This window comes from Hemibagrus wyckioides, linkage group LG05 (genome assembly GCF_019097595.1).
Source record: "Hemibagrus wyckioides isolate EC202008001 linkage group LG05, SWU_Hwy_1.0, whole genome shotgun sequence".
In the NCBI taxonomy this organism is placed as follows: Eukaryota; Metazoa; Chordata; class Actinopteri; order Siluriformes; family Bagridae; genus Hemibagrus; species Hemibagrus wyckioides.
In genome coordinates this window covers 26275853-26297999 of record NC_080714.1, presented here as the reverse complement: position 1 = coordinate 26297999, position 22147 = coordinate 26275853, and positions in this window count along the sequence as shown.

Here is a 22147-nt window from a genome sequence, read left to right as displayed (position 1 = left end):
CTCATTTTGCTGATCCGGACTTTCTTCTCCCCTTCACTGACCACTCTCTCTCTCTCTCTCTCTCTCTCGCTCTTTCTCGCCCCGTTTCTGTCGTTCTCTCGCCGGCTAATTTTATCTTGGCTGCTCTCGCCACTTCTGGGAAAAGCTTGAGTGTGAGTGTCAGCTTCCAGACGTCGTCCGTCACGGTCGGGGGAACCACAACCTCAGGCCTCGCTTGGGGAAAGGCGAAGAGCTGCGAGGGAGAGATGACACACTGCACTGCTTCTGGATGTGCTACTGCGCAAGCCGTAACTCACCATTCACGCCACGGTGATGCAAGCGTGACCACGTGCGTGTGTGTGTGTGTGTGTGTGTATGCTCAGTCATCCAGACGCAGCTGCTGATGCTGTTTTTAGCTCGAGTGCAGTGTGAGCTTGTTGCATTGTCCTAAATCTGGCATCTCATTTTAAACCCCAGTGTAAGTCACAGGTCTGTTTTTAGGATTGCAAAAAAGAGCGAAGCTTTGCGAATGTGTAACGATCCTGTAAGACTGCGGCGGTAAAAGGTTCAGGAAGCGTTAGTTCTCTGTTCTGTTGAAAGTAACGCCATCGCTATCATGGAATTATCTCTACATTTGGGCTGCACCTGCTCACAAAAAGCAAAGTAAAGCTTTCTCATGGCCAAAGCTGCGTCCCAAATGACCACACACTACACACTGCACACTGTACACTTCCACTACACACTACACACTGCACACTTCCACTACGCACTACACACTGTACACTGTACACTTCCACCACACACTACACACTGCACACTTCCACTACGCACTACACACTGTACACTTCCACTACACACTACACACTGCACACTTCCACTACGCACTACACACTGTACACTGTACACTTCCACCACACACTACACACTGTACACTTCCACCACACACTACACACTGCACACTTCCACTACGCACTGTGCACTTCCACTACACACTGCACACTTCCACTACACACTGCACACTTCCACTACACACTACACACTTCCACTACACACTACACACTGTACACTGTACACTTCCACCACACACTACACACTGCACACTTCCACTACACACTGCACACTTCCACTACACACTACACACTGTACACTGTACACTTCCACCACACACTACACACTGTACACTGTACACTTCCACCACACACTACACACTGCACACTTCCACTACACACTGCACACTTCCACTACACACTGCACACTTCCACTACACACTACACACTGTACACTGTACACTTCCACTACACACTACACACTGTACACTTCCACTACACACTACACACTGCACACTTCCACTACACACTACACACTGTACACTTCCACTACACACTACACACTGTACACTTCCACTACACACTGCACACTGTACACTTCCACTACACACTACACACTGTACACTTCCACTACACACTACACACTGTACACTTCCACCACACACTACACACTGTACACTTCCACTACACACTACACACTGTACACTTCCACTACACACTACACACTGTACACTTCCACCACACACTACACACTGTACACTGTACACTTCCACTACACACTACACACTACACACTGTACACTGTACACTTCCACTACACACTACACACTGTACACTTCCACTACACACTACACACTGTACACTTCCACTGCACACTGTACACTTCCACTACACACTACACACTGTACACTTCCACTACACACTACACACTGCACACTGTACACTTCCACTACACACTACACACTGTACACTGTACACTTCCACTACACACTACACACTGTACACTGTACACTTCCACTACACACTACACACTGTACACTGTACACTTCCACTACACACTACACACTGTACACTGTACACTTCCACTACACACTACACACTGTACACTTCCACTACACACTACACACTGTACACTGTACACTTCCACTACACACTACACACTGCACACTGTACACTTCCACTACACACTGCACACTGTACACTGTACACTTCCACTACACACTGCACACTGTACACTGTACACTTCCACTACACACTACACACTACACACTGTACACTGTACACTTCCACTACACACTACACACTGCACACTGTACACTTCCACTACACACTGCACACTGTACACTGTACACTGTACACTTCCACTACACACTACACACTACACACTGTACACTGTACACTTCCACTACACACTTCACACTACACACTGCACACTGTACACTTCCACTACACACTACACACTTCCACTACACACTGCACACTTCCACTACACACTTCCACTACACACTACACACTGTACACTGTACACTGTACACTTCCACTACACACTGCACACTGTACACTTCCACTACACACTTCCACTACACACTGCACACTTCCACTACACACTGCACACTTCCACTACACACTGCACACTTCCACTACACACTACACACTGTACACTGTACACTGTACACTTCCACTACACACTGCACACTGTACACTTCCACTTCCACTACACACTACACACTTCCACTACACACTGCACACTTCCACTACACACTGCACACTTCCACTACACACTGCACACTTCCACTACACACTACACACTGTACACTGTACACTGTACACTTCCACTACACACTACACACTGTACACTTCCACTACACACTACACACTGTACACTTCCACTACACACTACACACTGCACACTTCCACTACACACTACACACTGTACACTTCCACTACACACTACACACTGTACACTTCCACTACACACTACACACTGCACACTGTACACTTCCACTACACACTACACACTGTACACTGTACACTTCCACTACACACTACACACTGTACACTTCCACTACACACTACACACTGTACACTTCCACTACACACTGCACACTGTACACTTCCACTACACACTACACACTGTACACTTCCACTACACACTACACACTGTACACTGTACACTTCCACTACACACTACACACTACACACTGTACACTTCCACTACACACTACACACTGCACACTGTACACTTCCACTACACACTACACACTGCACACTGTACACTTCCACTACACACTACACACTGCACACTGTACACTGTACACTTCCACTACACACTGCACACTGTACACTTCCACTACACACTACACACTACACACTGTACACTGTACACTTCCACTACACACTACACACTACACACTGCACACTGTACACTTCCACTACACACTACACACTTCCACTACACACTGCACACTTCCACTACACACTGCACACTTCCACTACACACTGCACACTTCCACTACACACTACACACTGTACACTGTACACTGTACACTTCCACTACACACTGCACACTGTACACTTCCACTACACACTACACACTTCCACTACACACTGCACACTTCCACTACACACTGCACACTTCCACTACACACTACACACTACACACTGTACACTGTACACTGTACACTTCCACTACACACTACACACTGTACACTTCCACTTCCACTACACACTACACACTTCCACTACACACTGCACACTTCCACTACACACTGCACACTTCCACTACACACTGCACACTTCCACTACACACTACACACTGTACACTGTACACTGTACACTTCCACTACACACTACACACTGTACACTTCCACTACACACTACACACTGTACACTTCCACTACACACTACACACTGCACACTTCCACTACACACTACACACTGTACACTTCCACTACACACTGCACACTGTACACTTCCACTACACACTACACACTGCACACTGTACACTTCCACTACACACTACACACTGTACACTGTACACTTCCACCACACACTACACACTGCACACTTCCACTGTGCACTGTGCACTTCCACTACACACTGCACACTTCCACTACACACTGCACACTTCCACTACACACTACACACTGTACACTGTACACTGTACACTTCCACTACACACTACACACTACACACTGTACACTTCCACTACACACTACACACTGCACACTGTACACTTCCACTACACACTGTACACTGTACACTTCCACTACACACTACACACTGTACACTGTACACTTCCACTACACACTACACACTACACACTGCACACTGCACACTGTACACTTCCACTACACACTACACACTGCACACTGTACACTTCCACTACACACTACACACTGCACACTGTACACTTCCACTACACACTACACACTGCACACTGTACACTTCCACTACACACTACACACTGCACACTGTACACTTCCACTACACACTACACACTGCACACTGTACACTTCCACTACACACTACACACTGCACACTGTACACTGTACACTTCCACTACACACTACACACTGTACACTTCCACTACACACTACACACTGTACACTTCCACTACACACTACACACTACACACTGTACACTTCCACTACACACTACACACTGCACACTGTACACTTCCACTACACACTACACACTGCACACTGTACACTTCCACTACACACTACACACTGTACACTTCCACTACACACTACACACTGTACACTTCCACTACACACTACACACTACACACTGTACACTTCCACTACACACTACACACTGCACACTGTACACTTCCACTACACACTACACACTGCACACTGTACACTTCCACTACACACTACACACTGTACACTTCCACTACACACTACACACTACACACTACACACTGTACACTTCCACTACACACTACACACTGTACACTTCCACTACACACTACACACTGTACACTTCCACTACACACTACACACTGTACACTTCCACTACACACTACACACTGTACACTTCCACTACACACTACACACTGCACACTGTACACTTCCACTACACACTACACACTGTACACTTCCACTACACACTACACACTGTACACTTCCACTACACACTACACACTGTACACTTCCACTACACACTACACACTGCACACTGTACACTTCCACTACACACTACACACTGTACACTTCCACTACACACTACACACTGTACACTTCCACTACACACTACACACTGTACACTTCCACTACACACTACACACTGCACACTGTACACTTCCACTACACACTACACACTACACACTGTACACTGTACACTTCCACTACACACTACACACTGCACACTGTACACTTCCACTACACACTACACACTGTACACTTCCACTACACACTACACACTGTACACTTCCACTACACACTACACACTGTACACTTCCACTACACACTACACACTGTACACTTCCACTACACACTGTACACTTCCACTACACACTACACACTGCACACTGTACACTTCCACTACACACTACACACTGTACACTTCCACTACACACTACACACTGTACACTTCCACTACACACTACACACTGTACACTTCCACTACACACTACACACTGCACACTGTACACTTCCACTACACACTACACACTGTACACTTCCACTACACACTACACACTGTACACTTCCACTACACACTACACACTGCACACTGTACACTTCCACTACACACTACACACTGTACACTTCCACTACACACTACACACTGCACACTGTACACTTCCACTACACACTGCACACTGTACACTTCCACTACACACTACACACTGTACACTTCCACTACACACTACACACTGCACACTGTACACTTCCACTACACACTACACACTGTACACTTCCACTACACACTACACACTGTACACTTCCACTACACACTACACACTGCACACTGTACACTTCCACTACACAATACACACTGTACACTTCCACTACACACTACACACTGTACACTTCCACTACACACTACACACTGTACACTTCCACTACACACTGTACACTGTACACTTCCACTACACACTACACACTGTACACTTCCACTACACACTGTACACTACACAATACACACTGTACACTTCCACTACACACTGTACACTTCCACTACACACTGGACACTACACACTGCACACTGTACACTTCCACTACACACTGTATACTTCCACTACACACTGCACACTGTACACTTCCACTACACACTGTACACTTCCACCACACACTACACACTGTACACTGTACACTTCCACTACACACTACACACTGCACACTGTACACTTCCACTACACACTGTACACTTCCACTACACACTACACACTGCACACTGCACACTGTACACTTCCACTACACACTACACACTGCACACTGTACACTTCCACTACACACTACACACTACACACTGTACACTTCCACTACACACTACACACTGTACACTTCCACTACACACTACACACTACACACTGTACACTTCCACTACACACTACACACTGTACACTTCCACTACACACTGTACTACACACTGCACACTGTACACTTCCACTACACACTACACACTGCACACTGTACACTTCCACTACACACTACACACTGTACACTTCCACTACACACTACACACTACACACTGTACACTTCCACCACACACTACACACTGTACACTTCCACTACACACTACACACTGTACACTTCCACTACACACAGTACACTTCCACTACACACTGTACACTTCCACTAAACACTGTACACTTCCACTACACACTACACACTGCACACTGTACACTTCCACTACACACAGTACACTTCCACTACACACTGCACACTGTACACTTCCACTAAACACTGTACACTTCCACTACACACTACACACTTCACACTGTACACCTCCACTACACACTGTACACTTCCACTACACACCGCACACTACACACTGTACACTTCCACTACACCCTACACACTGTACACTTCCACTACACACTACACACTGTACACTTCCACTACACACTGTACACTTCCACTACACCCTACACACTGTACACTTCCACTACACACTACACACTGTACACTTCCACTACACACCGCACACTACACACTGTACACTTCCACTACACCCTACACACTGTACACTTCCACTACACACTACACACTGTACACTTCCACTACACACTGTACACTGTACACTTCCACTACACACTGTACACTGTACACTTCCACTACACACTACACACTGTACACTTCCACTACACACTACACACTGTACACTGTACACTTCCACTACACACTACACACTGTACACTTCCACTACACACTTCCACTACACACTGTACACTGTACACTTCCACTACACACTGTACACTGTACACTTCCACTACACACTGTACACTGTACACTTCCACTACACACTACACACTGTACACTGTACACTTCCACTACACACTTCCACTACACACTACACACTGTACACTTCCACTACACACTGTACACTTCCACTACACACTGTACACTGTACACTTCCACTACACACTGTACACTGTACACTTCCACTACACACTACACACTGTACACTTCCACTACACACTACACACTGTACACTTCCACTACACACTGTACACTTCCACTACACACTGTACACTTCCACTACACACTACACACTGTACACTTCCACTACACACTGTACACTGTACACTTCCACTACACACTGTACACTTCCACTACACACTCCAGTCTCTAGTGTTTAAATGTTAGAAGGGTCATATCCTCTTAAATGGAACACTAACTTGTTTTAATAACCTGTTAAAGTAGAAGCCGTTTCCCAGTCGATGGTAAATAAATCAATCGATCAAATCGCTTGGGAGAATTTAAAAGGCGTTTGTAAGACGTCTCGTCCACCGGAATGTCGTCGACCATCTTGAAAATCCAAACTCAGACTCAACGCCTGGTAGCCCCACCCCTCTTTGGCTACTTAAGAGAAGCTGCAAGCTTCATGCGAGTGCACAAAGTGTCCGACATTCACACTTCATTTCATCAGGTGCATCGTCAGGGTAGTTAAAGTGTACATCTTCTTCTCAGAGTTTTCAAAGTAAACACACAACTCACATTATGTGTGTGTGTGTTATCCCAGTATAGCTATGACACTACTGTGAATTTAATATTGTGTGAGTGTGTGTGTGTGTGTGTGTATGTGTGTGTGTGTGTTATCCCAGTATAGCTATAACACTACTGTGAATTTAATATTGTGTGTGAGTGTGTGGATGTGTGTGTGTGTATGTGTGTGTGTGTGTTATCCCAGTATAGCTATGACACTACTGTGAATTTAATATTGTGTGAGTGTGTGTGTGTGTGTGTGTATGTGTGTGTGTGTGTTATCCCAGTATAGCTATAACACTACTGTGAATTTAATATTGTGTGAGAGTGTGTGGATGTGTGTGTGTGTATGTGTGTGTGTGTGTGTTATCCCAGTATAGCTATAACACTACTGTGAATTTAATATTGTGTGAGAGTGTGTGGATGTGTGTGTGGATGTGTGTGTGTGTGTATGTGTGTGTGTGTTATCCCAGTATAGCTATGACACTACTGTGAATTTAATATTGTGTGAGTGTGTGTGGATGTGTGTGTGGATGTGTGTGTGTGTGTGTGGATGTGTGTGTGTGTTATCCCAGTATAGCTATGACACTACTGTGAATTTAATATTGTGTGTGTGTGTGTGGATGTGTGTGTGTGTTATCCCAGTATAGCTATGACACTACTGTGAATTTAATATTGTGTGAGTGTGTGTGTGTGTGTGTGTATGTGTGTGTGTGTGTTATCCCAGTATAGCTATAACACTACTGTGAATTTAATATTGTGTGTGAGTGTGTGGATGTGTGTGTGTGTATGTGTGTGTGTGTGTTATCCCAGTATAGCTATGACACTACTGTGAATTTAATATTGTGTGAGTGTGTGTGTGTGTGTGTATGTGTGTGTGTGTGTTATCCCAGTATAGCTATAACACTACTGTGAATTTAATATTGTGTGAGAGTGTGTGGATGTGTGTGTGTGTATGTGTGTGTGTGTGTGTTATCCCAGTATAGCTATAACACTACTGTGAATTTAATATTGTGTGAGAGTGTGTGGATGTGTGTGTGGATGTGTGTGTGTGTGTATGTGTGTGTGTGTTATCCCAGTATAGCTATGACACTACTGTGAATTTAATATTGTGTGAGTGTGTGTGGATGTGTGTGTGGATGTGTGTGTGTGTGTGTGGATGTGTGTGTGTGTTATCCCAGTATAGCTATGACACTACTGTGAATTTAATATTGTGTGTGTGTGTGTGGATGTGTGTGTGTGTTATCCCAGTATAGCTATGACACTACTGTGAATTTAATATTGTGTGTGTGTGAGTGTGTGTGTGTGTGTGTGTGTGTGTGTGAGTGTGTGTGTGTGTGGATGTGTGTGTGTGTTATCCCAGTATAGCTATAACACTACTGTGAATTTAATATTGTGTGAGTGTGTGTGGATGTGTGTGTGGATGTGTGTGTGTGTGTGGATGTGTGTGTGTGTGTGGATGTGTGTGTGTGTGTGTGTGTGTGTTATCCCAGTATAGCTATGACACTACTGTGAATTTAATATTGTGTGAGAGTGTGTGGATGTGTGTGTGTGGATGTGTGTGTGTGTTATCCCAGTATAGCTATAACACTACTGTGAATTTAATATTGTGTGAGTGTGTGTGGATGTGTGTGTGGATGTGTGTGTGTGTGTTATCCCAGTATAGCTATGACACTACTGTGAATTTAATATTGTGTGAGTGTGTGTGGATGTGTGTGTGGATGTGTGTGTGTGTGTTATCCCAGTATAGCTATGACACTACTGTGAATTTAATATTGTGTGTGTGTGTGTGGATGTGTGTGTGTGTGTGTGTGTTATCTCAGTATAGCTATAACACTACTGTGAATTTAATATTGTGTGAGAGTGTGTGGATGTGTGTGTGTATGTGTGTGTGTGTTATCCCAGTATAGCTATAACACTACTGTGAATTTAATATTGTGTGAGTGTGTGTGGATGTGTGTGTGGATGTGTGTGTGTGTGTTATCCCAGTATAGCTATGACACTACTGTGAATTTAATATTGTGTGTGTGTGTGTGTGGATGTGTGTGTGTGTGTGTGTGTGTGTTATCCCAGTATATCTATGACACTACTGTGAATTTAATATTGTGTGTGTGTGTGTGGATGTGTGTGTGTGTGTGGATGTGTGTGTGTGGATGTGTGTGTGTGTTATCCCAGTATAGCTATGACACTACTGTGAATTTAATATTGTGTGTGTGTGTGTGTGTGAAAGTGTGAAACACGGTTTTGTATTTAATATTGTGTGTGTGTGTGTGTGAAAGTGTGAAACACGGTTTTGTATTTAATATTGTGTGTGTGTGTGTGTTAATAATATGCCAGTACAGCTATGACACTGCTCTGTATATTAAATATATAAATATTGTATGTGTGTGTGAGTGTGTGTGTGAGAGTGTATGAGTGTGTGTTATCCCAGTATAGCTATTACACTGTTCTGTATTTAATATTTTGTGTGTGTGTGTGTGTGTGTGTGTGAGAGAGAGAGAGTGTGCATGTGTCTGTGTGTTATCGCAGTATAGCTATGACAGAGTTCTGTATTTAATATTGTATGTGTGTGTGTGTGTGTGGGAGAGAGAGAGTGTGTGAGTGTGTGCATGTGTGTGTGTTATCGCAGTATAGCTATGACAGAGTTCTGTATTTAATGTTGTATGTGTGTGCGTGTGTGTGGGAGAGAGAGAGTGTGTGAGTGTGTGCATGTGTGTGTGTTATCGCAGTATAGCTATGACAGAGTTCTGTATTGAATATTGTGTGTGTGTGTGCATGTGTGTGTGTTATCGCAGTATAGCTATGACAGAGATCTGTATTTAATATTGTGTGTGTGTGTGTGAGAGAGAGAGAGAGAGAGAGAGAGAGAGAGAGAGAGTGTGTGTTATTCCACTATAGCTATTACACTGTTCTGTATTTAATATTGTGTGTGTGTGTGAGAGAGAGAGAGTGTGTGTGTGTGTGTGTTATCCCTATCCCTGTATAGCTATAACACTAATCTGTATTTAATATTGTGTGTGTGTGTGTGTCATCCCATTATAGCTATGGCACTGTTCCATATTTAATATTGTTTGTGTGTGTGTGTGTGTTATCCCAGTATAGCTATGACACTGTTCCATAAATAATATTGTGTGTGTGTGTGTGTGTCTGTGAATGTTATTCCTGTATAGCTATGACACTTCTGTGCATTTAATATTTCACTCAGTTTCTGTATTCTCTCCTCAGGGGGTAACATCAGCAGCCTTCCCATACAGTAAGTGCAAAAGCCTTTGCAAAATAAACACCAGTTCTTTTTCCCAGTGTTTGTTCAAAACAAGAAATTCAGCGCTCCATACTGAATGCCGAGGTCTCGGGGAAAAAACCCAGCTTTGACTGGCCCTTTATTTGGAAGTGCAACTTTTTCCATATTTCAACGGTGACCACAGCAGTTAAACATGTGTGAGCCACCTCCGTATCCTGAGGAGGCCTCTGGGAGCGGAAGACACAACGGTACACAAACCCCACACCGGCGCTGACATCCGTCACACTCCGACCCGCCGAAACACACGCCACGACACACAACACTCACCCGGGATTAGTCAGGATCTTAAACCTGCATCATCTGATGCTTCAGGAAATAATCAAAGAAATAAATCCATTGTTCATACTAATAGTTACGAATTAACACCATTAACTCATTTTATTTTTATTTTTATTTATTATTATTATTAAATACTTAAAAACTAAAAAATACTCTATAACTAAAAAAATATAAACTTTTTGTAGTCTTTTGTAACTGTAAAATAAATTCCTGTCGGATGATGATGTCAGGACGGATTTAATTCACATAAAAAAAAATCCAGATTTTACAATGTTAAATTTATTTATTTATTTAAATATCTACCATAAAAATCAGACTTGTTTTTGTTTGTTGCTTATTTTAATCCTCAAATTTCTCACATTAGGAATAATTGCCATTATTTTCAAACATTTACTTTTTAAGTTAATTAGTAATTAAATCATAGTAAAAAAAAATCTATTTAATTTTTTTCCCTTAATTTTTGTATTTATTTTTTTTCTTTATTAAATTAAGCTGTTAAACTGATTTAGTTCATTTAGTTATTATTTATTTATTGGTCATAAATATAAATAAATGCTGTTTTTTTGTGGACTTTATTGGAATATTTTACTTAATAAAACTCCTTGAAGGAGACACGAAGGTGCAGAAATAATCCGCCTCAGAAACTCGTCCATGTTTCTCACGTGGTTTATCAAGTGGTTCAGTGGATCAAGTCAACGAATTCAAGAATCTATTCACAGATCCTGTTACAGCACACACACACACACACACATACACAAATCAGCAGAATGACGCATCTGAGGTGGATTTCCGCTCGTGTAAAAGCCCTGTGCTGAGAGAGAGAGAGAGAGAGAGAGAGAGAGAGAGAGAGCTGAACATGTGTGAAACACCGGCTCATAGAGTCGAGTCATTTCTCAAAGCCGAGCTGACAAACAATCAAAGCCAGTCGCTGTGATTAGTTAATACCGCCGCTTCGTAGTGGATCTTAATTGGAGGGTCTTTTTAAACAAAGAGTGTGGGTGGCTAATGAGAGAGAGAGGGAGAGAGAGAGAGAGAGATGGCAATCACCTTTGTTATAACACAGCAGCAATAGAGAAACGAGTCGATCCATTACACATGGATAAATAAGCAAAAACCTCAGACCCGGGACTCAGACGTCCTGCGTTCCGGCAGCAAAAAAAAGTCGGCTTCCAGATTTAACACTCACATGAACAAAAAGCAAGACAGTTTTCAAGACAAAAATCATCACTTTCGAACAATTATGTATTTAGTGCAATGTTCTTTAATAGACTTCGATTATTTTCTGCATTGAGAAAGGAGAAAGGGAAGGAAGTTTTGGGAAGAGGGTGTGAAAAATGTGCATTAGGAGAAGAAAACGTGCATCTTGTGTGACAAAATATTAATTCTTAGCTGTTAATAAATCGTCTGAATAAATCGGATAAACAGATTGGATTAGTAGCGGAAAGTTATCAAACTTCCAGAAAATCAAGCTCTAACTCTTAAAAAAACTTTCCGAAAAATAACAAAAGCATCCCTTTGTAAGAAGACTTGAGGTCATGTGGAAACGGTGACATGACAAAACCCTAGCATGACAAAACCACAGACTCAAACAACACACAAAAGACCTGATTTCGGCGCAAAAGTCGTTCGTTATTTTCTAAGAATAATCCCGCGACTGCATGATGAAGCTCTGTGTACAAGTGCAAAGCCACATCATGAGGAAGAAGAACACTAACACGGACACGAGGCCAGATTTCAGGTGAGCTGACGCTGCGAGAAAGTCCCATATCTGAGAGTAAACAAAAAAGAAAGAACGAAGGACGAAGGAAAGGAAGGAGAAGACGACTCACCATCCACCACGTCTTGGCTGTCATGTCATAGCAGAGCTGCCATTTCACCGTGCTCTCTGACGGGTTGCCAACCATGTGTGTGATGCTGGGGAGCTCCATGAAGAGGAACAGATCCGGACGAAAGAGAGAGAGAGAGTTCCTTTAAAGTTCCCTTAAAATTCTCAGAGTAGCTCCAAAGCGGGCAGGAACTGGAGGAACAGAGCTAGGTCCTGGTGATCCTGAGGAGATCCATCTTCTTTCTTGTCATCCTCACCTCCCGGCAGTCACGAGAAAGAGAGAGAGAGAGAGAGAGAGGGAGATTAAGACGAGCGCACACTCTCAGGATTAAGACGCTCCACAGAAGCATTCAGACACCACAAACTGTAACGCCAGCTGTGCTAACACACACTCTCACACACACACACACACACTCTCACACACACACACACACTCACACACACACAGTAAACGAGTGAGAAACGGAGATACCATGAGCCATGAGCGAAGCACATGATATCCTTCCAGCAGGCTCCACACAGCTTCTCCAGATCATAAAAAGTCAGTCAAACTACAAAGAGTCCCACCTACATCACGGAGCTACCACAATGATGCTGCGCCACACGCCTTCACCCTGCCTTGATTTTCCACTAGATCAGGTCCATGAACGCCGGCCGTGTAGCTCTGTAACCAGGCATCACAGTCAATATATACAACACACACACACACACACACACACACTCTGAGATCAAATGCTTGTGAGTTGGGTTGTGAGTTTGAACAAACGTCTGAGGCGAAGGTCAGGATGTCGTCTAGCTCTAGCACCGGCTCTAGCTCTGGTACTCTTCTGCCTTCGTGATGCTCCTCGTGATATCTGAGTATCTGAGGCACACGCGTGTCTCTGTGTTACTGACACGGAAATCACACGTGGACCAGTAGGTGCCTACGGTTTTTGTTTCAGTTCAACGACATCAAAGGGACTTCTTAGTGGAGGTTTTTTTTTTGGGAAATCAAACCTGGAAAGCACCTCGAGAACCGGAATAATCAGACGAGAAAACATTCTGATTTATTGCTAGCATAATGTTGTTTTCTTTTTCTTTCTTTTCTTTTTGTACTTTTCTTAATTTATCACTGAGTTCAGATAATATTTACACAATAGAAAGAATATAAAAAAGCCTCATGTGTCATACTACAGCGACCGACAAACGGTCTCAGGTGGAGAATATTAGATTTCTGTGGTAAGAAATAAAACACGACCCCAAAGTCTTATTTCTTTTTCAACGTGCTGATACTTATTTTATTTACATAAAAATCAGTACTATTTATCTGTTTATATTTACATCTAAAGTTGTTCCAGCATCTACAAGCAGTCAGCAAGTGTGTTGTTTTCTTTCTCTGGATGTTGATAAGACGGAAATCAATAAGAATGGCTTAGCATGTTAGCAAGAAACAGCTTAACCGTTAACTCCTCTTTCCTGGTGATGTCATGAAGCTTCAAGCTAAAACTTCACCTTAGACCCTGACACTTGAGACTCCTTCTATAGATGTTAAACAAGCATTTTGTCACAGAAAACGTCACCAGATCAACAACTACAGACGTTTTTACGTTTATTTTCACTCTGTTTTGAAGACGCTAGCGTGGAAAAGATAGCACAACCCTGAGATTTTAGGCCAAACTGCTGAAATTTCAACACCTTCTTCTTCTCAGATCTTAAAACTACTTTAATATTTAATATCCAATACATACGACTTCAGTTACTAATGCGCTAACCATCTGTGCTACTTATATTGCTGTTAGCTTGCTAACATATGCTAGTGTTTGCTTTTATGTGTTTATTTACTCGTCAAATAATGAATTGTTTTCCTTTTTTTTCCTAAACTGTAGGCTGTGTTGTTTTAGAAAAGCTCAACCTGATCCAGTTAACTAACATTAGCAATGTTTGCTAGCTGACGGAAACTAGCATAATCATTCAGCTGAGTAGAAAATGTTTTAAGATAGATTTTGTTAGCAAAGTTGTTTATCAAGATCTAGCTTGTTAGGCTGAAATATTACTTTTACTTTAGTTTACTTGTTTTTATCTTAAAGCTTCGGACGTGTTATAGCAAGTGAGCTACAACTAAGCGTCAAGGCTACTCCTGCTGCTAATAACAATAGCAATAACAATAACAATAACAATGGCTTCTCAAATCCACTTCTTTTTCAGCAGTAAAGCTGCAATATTCTGCCCAGATAACTCGGCCGTAAGAAAAGGGCCTGACATTAAGGCAAACCTCGGTTAAAACCAGCAACCTCAGATGAGAATGACAAACCGCAATGACAGCGTTGCCAGCTTTAGCGACAAAACAGAACGACCTTTGAGGCGTTTATTACCGCTGGAAGACAGCTTTGTTTTGTGGCTGATGTCACCAGGAAGAAAATGTGACTTGGCAAATGGCAAATGTCTGTAAGAAGTTTTAACTTTTCGTCAGTGTTTTTATGCAACAACCCTCGGTGATGAACAAACACAAATTCAACACCACAATGAGCGAGTATAATAAGCTACATGAAACCATTTGTATTTATAGCTGATTAGCATTTTATATGTGAAAGTGAAGATGTAGTATTTTGTAGCTCTGTATCGTTTTTCTTCAGGAGGTCTCATTATTATTGTTATCAAATCAATGCTGATTTTTTTTTTCTTTTTCAAAGTTGTGTATTTTTTGAGGGGTTATGAGAGAGATCGGAAACTGAAGATTTATTTGTTTCTTGATTTGAGATAAAATCCCAGAAATAAAGGTAATCTACAGAATTAGATAAAACAAAACAAAATTGTGTTGGGGATTTTTCCTAGATTTAAAACAAAAAAAAAATTAAAGCAAAAAAAAAAGAAATTTGAAATGAATAGAATTAAATGTTCCATATTTTTAATATTTAATATTCAACATTCCGAATTATTCCCTGCTCACTATTTTAAACTGAAACAAACCTGTAACTTTGACCACATTCACTTTTTCACAAATTTCCTATTTCCCATATTCCTAATTTCCTATTTCCTCGAATTGGGATTCGAAGTCACAGTTAAGTCCAATGCCTTAACCATTAAGCTACCACATTGCTGGTCAGATAGTAATCGTAAAGTAAAGTTATAGACTAAATTGAATGATGTTGAGTGAGTGTGATCGATTCATGTAGTATTAATATAAACCACTAAAGTTACGGAACTCTGAGACACTAGTTATAGCTATTGTATTAAATAAACACAGCTGAAAGGTTTCCTCAGGGTTCGATCCTCAGCTCAGTTGACAGTGTGGAGTTCAATATCTTGTAAATACACGATCAAGTAAATGTGGATTTTATGAAAACAATAATGTAGGATGTATGAAAACAAATTGTGTTAATGAAACTGCTTGAGTCTGAACACAGAATGTAGAACTGATGTTAAGAAAAATCGAACTAACTTTAGCTTTTAGCTTGTCACACGTGGACGTCATTTCTTAAAATAAACTGCGATCACGATTAAACGGTTCCGTTTCTCTTGGAAAGACCTGCTGAAAACTTATTTTAAGACACATGATGAGTATTCAAACTGGAAAATCATGCTGTGGAGGCTGTGAGACGTGAGTAGGCATGTTTACGGCAGACGTAGTGATTTATTTATTTTTATTTATTGATTCATTTAGGTTGTGAAATGGATGACTTGTATTAAAGCATGACTTCAACATCAGATAACATTACTTTACATTTTTTAACATATTTATAATAAAGAGAAGTCATCTAAAGAGTTGATTATTTTCAAATTACATCATGTATTGAAGGGTTTTATTTCTTCTCTACCAACAATTTTTTTTTTTATTTCTCAAAGAACATCATACCTTAGAGTTGTCTTAGACCTTAGACAACTTCCTGTTGTCAGTTTATGGGTCTCTTAATAAGATTTAAAATAAAATAAATAGAAAATAAAAGTAGAAACTGTTACAAAGCACTGACAATGGAGACTCCTTACTTACATGTTAAATATTAAGTAGTCTTTATTTGTCACATATACGTTACTGCACAGTGAAATTCTTTCTTCGCATATAACACTCTTGGAGGTTGGGGTCAGAGCACAGGGTCAGCCATGATACAGCGCCCCTGGAGCAGGGTGGGTTAGGGGCCTTGCTCAAGGGCCCAACAGTGGCAGCTTGGTGGTGTTGGGGCTTGAACCTCGATCTTTCAGTCAACGGCCCAGAGCCTTAACCACTTCAAACTTCATGAAAATTTCAGAAAACGTCATGATATCAACGATGGCGCATTATTATGTTATTGCTTCGTAATTAACAACGCAATGCTTTTTAAATGCTTCTTATTGGTTTCATTAGACTCGTTGCTATAGAAACCAGAGTGTATTAAACCTGTATATAAACCTGTGATTTGAATAACATCTGGAACTACATTCAGAGCTGCTGTTGTAGAAGCACTGTCATAACTCACTTTCATTCATTTATTTAGAAAAATACTTTTGAAACAGTCTTTTTTAAAAAAAACAATAGTAAATAACCGAGCACAGATTAAATTTGATTTATTTATTTTTCTCCTACCTTCACTGTTGGTAACAAGCACCCGCCGTTTCCTGGTCAGGTCATCAACTTATGTCTTTTCAGATCTCCTGTCAGCTTTCACAGTTTAATAGAGGTCAAAATATACAAGAAAAAAATAAAACAAAAATCCAGTTCCAGCAGGACTGACCCAAACTTGCAAACCAAACTCATGCACATTCTCCAGCCGTCCACAATGATTCATGAACTTCAGCTCGTTCGGACAATAATGACAAGCTCTTTGCTGGTAACCTTTTCTCTCTTTAATTGGCTCCTCTTAGTTGTTTGGGTTTTTTTCCTGATTCTTGATCAGGAGTGTGTGGTGAAATTGCACCGTCAGCCTCCGGGCTTCATCCCCAGTTTAACCCAGCCAAGGGAAAATACACACACACACACACACACACACACTGGGTTAAAATAGAAGATGTATGTGAAAACCTATAGTAGTGCCAACATTATACTGTAATTCTAAGTTTGTTCTGAGGACATACTGTAGGCAGAAAAAAAAAAAAAACTATTTTCGGAGATGCCGTTTTTAATTTTGCCATTATGCAAAAAAACTGCATGGACATTTTCTGGAGTTTCGCCATCAGGCCTATTTTTGTGCTTTTTTCCCCTCTTTTATATATATGTATATATATATATTTATTTACGCTGTGGTGTTAAACTTGCCACAAAACTCAGCATTTATGTCGGATTACAGCCATACACATAGCACTGCTGGATAGCCAAGCTCCTCGATCGGCTGAGTGGTTACCATGGCAACAAAAAAAGTTTCTGTTCTCCGAGGTAACTCGTCGGTTAAAATTGAACATTTTTAGATTTCTTGATTCCGATTGGTCAGAAAGTGCCCCCCCCCAATCACGACAGCAAATCACAAAAGGGTTTATGTTCAAGCACTCGTTTCTATAGCAACAAGGGAACAGTCTGCCAGAAAGTACACATAAAGTGTACAGTAGTGCCCCGTTTTAGGTCGTTTCGACTTTACGTCGCTCATCCTTAAATATTAAATTGAAAAATGAAATACAATTTACGGCGCTTTGCACAACCTTATGTCGGTCCCTCCATCACATAGTAACAATGAAAAATGGCTAATAAAACCAAACTAAACAAAATCCTTTTCATAAAATAAGAAAATATGTATATTCAGTCATAGTGTCATTCTAGGGAACATATGCAGCACTCCATAGGGGCATTTCCGGCTTCTGTTGCGTCTCTTGGAACCAGTTAACAACGTAGCGCGGGGTATGACTGTATAACATTATTATCAATTATAGACATACACATAGCTCTGCAGGATAGCCAAGCGCCTCGATTGGCTGAGTGGTTACCATGGCAACAGAAAAGTTTAAAATTTAAAATTTAAAATATATTGCTCCTTTTTAGATTTCTCGATTCTGATTGGTCAGAAAGTGTTTTTTCCCCCCACTAATCACGACAGCAAATCACAAAAGGGTTTATGTTCACACGCTCGTTTCTATAGCAACAAGGCTACAGTATGGCAGAAAGTACACCAGTCCGCACAGTTTTAAAAAAAATCGGTAGTCATTGATATAATGAAGTTTCCTGTAAGGAAGCATTTATTTTTCGATCATTTATGGAAGGAGTCTCCAGCGTCAGAGCTTTGTAACACTGTTTACGCAGTCCAGTTTCTCATTAACACGACAAGCTCATTTTCTTTTGACTCAGAGCGAGGAATAAGAGGCTCCTGAGGAAAGCCACAATATCAAATGTAACTGTAAATAGATAAAAAGTCATTTTAGAAATAAACACACCAACAAGAGAACATCTGAAGTTGCCTACTTAAAGCTAGGCTACACTCTGATTAGCATTAGCTATGTTACATCAGCTAAGTTGCCTTAATGATGACAGTTATGCTAATGTTGTGCTAATAGTCACGCAAAACATACAGCCAGAGAATAATTAACACTTTCACACAGGCACTTTTGAAGAGACGGACCTCAAGCTAAATGGGTGTGAGCTAGCTAACAGTGTACACTGGAAATGTGCGGAAACAAAAGAAGAGAAGGGAAGAGTATGATAGCTAATGTTAGGCTGATTAATCTCTGAAGAGGTAGCATGAGGAACTTTAGATCAGTTTAGCTGACCTGGTGATAGTTTTATACACAAATGTATGTCATATAGCTCATTCTGAGCAAACTTTTCTTACATTTAGGCTACACTTCCTAGTTTCTAAAAAAATATTTTGGTAAATAAGCATGCTAGTAAATGGTAATGTCTTTTGCCCGAAGTGATGTTTTTTTTTCCCACATGTGACAGCCTTCAGACAACCGAATCGCTAAAGCACTAGCACTTCCAGTTATCAGAAAATGAATGAAGGGGATGTGCCTTTACCGGAATATCTACTATTATAAGAGAATAAAGAAGGAGCTGCTGCACTGACATAAGCGAGATGAGAAAATTGAGCTTTAAATAAAACTCTGAATGGTCAACATGGTATGCCATAAAAGCAGTAAAATGTCAAGTTTCCCTTTATAAGCCGAGAGCGAGAGAGACATATGAAAATGCTAGCTGTAATTACACAATCTGTGGAGAGCATTCCTGGGCGACCTCCAGCGCAAAAAGCATATACAAGTAAATGGAGTAAACGATGCTAAATGGAGTGACACAATCTGGGGCCAAATCTGGATGCTGGGATTGAATATTTGAGGCAAAAATGTAGGCTCTCTCATTATCAACTAAAATATCAAAGCATTGGTGAATGGTGCGATTCACGGTCCTTCAATTCGAATCCAGTCTGAGATTTTTTCCCTTTTTTCTTTAACATACGCCATTTTTCTTTAGCCTCTCGCTTCAATGCCTCGGCTTCTCTTCCCACCGGCGTGTCCCCCCTCACGTTGTACCCCATAATTTAACGTGTTTGACATTTAGTGGGCACGAATGTTATTGCTCTCATTATAGGCCATGTTATACACGGCCTTCAGCTGTGATGCTTTATTATTCACAGGCTCAGACGTGTATTTGAAAGCGTACTAAGCACGCAGGAAGGCTTAATAAAATGTCACATGCGCTTCCTTTAAGCGTTCACCATTTTACTGGTTGTTGAAGTAAAGCATTTACACATTTACGCATTTATGGTATTTAAGGTTCCTGAGGCGTAGAATCCTGTGTAATTTCATTCACCACCATATGCAATGAGGGTATGTAGAGTAAAAAAAAAAATCTGTGTTGTAATCCCAGTATAATCTCTAACACCATGCTGGAACTCGCCGTGCTGGTGCACTGGGTGGCAGGCCCATGCCTTCCCCGCTTCTCTCTCCTTAATGAGGTAATCCTAGCCTAGCGACAGCACTCCACCTCCATCTTTCTACAAGCCCCGGCCTGCACTCCAATTAGTGGTCACACTAACAGGCAGTGATTACGCCTGCTCTTCAAATTAGGCTGCACCACAGTTTTAAACACTGCAGGGGGGGTAACGGCGGCTCGGGCCGTGGGCCGATCAACAGGAGTCTCTCTGGCCAAATTAAAGGCTGCCGTGGAGTTTTGTTTCTGTTGATCGTGTTTCAGAAAAATATTTCTCCCTGGAAACCGAATGCCGCCCATGTATGAGTCAACATGTTCAGATATCAGAAACACATACAGCATTATCTCCAGATGTTCGACGACAGCAAGGCCCGGCAGCTGGACACGTGCCGTGTCGAGCCTCTAGGGATCAGTAGCGTGATTTGGTTTGGACATTTCGAATGAAATAAAGATCAGTCAATGGCTCTATCCAAATGAATTGAATCGGTTTGGAAACACTGAGCTGTGAAGTCACATAGTTTGGATTCATTATTGTTGGCGAACACCACAGCAATTTGCCGGTTCTTCAATTACAGCACATAATTAATTGATTAAACACAGCAATCTGAAATGATTATAATGCTAACACTGTATGTGTGTGTAACCTTTGCTGAGCAATAAAACCCTTGTAGCTATTTATTTTCCAACAACAGTGTATCCCAAAGTGTTTTATTTCCCTTATACTAGAGAAATTAGCAATTTGTTCTTTATTAATGAATATTTAAACTGTTTTTAGCTGTAATAAATGTAATAATCTAATTTCAGCATCATGAATAAATCACTCCAAGCTCTCCCACAGGTGTTTAGAGGTAAGATCTGCTCGGTGTAAACCAGTTTTAGCAATTTACGACACCTGATAAATGCAAACTGTAAACTAACTGCAACCTAATGCTAATCGCTACGCTAATTGCTCACGATTAGCCTAGAGTTTGGTTCCATACTG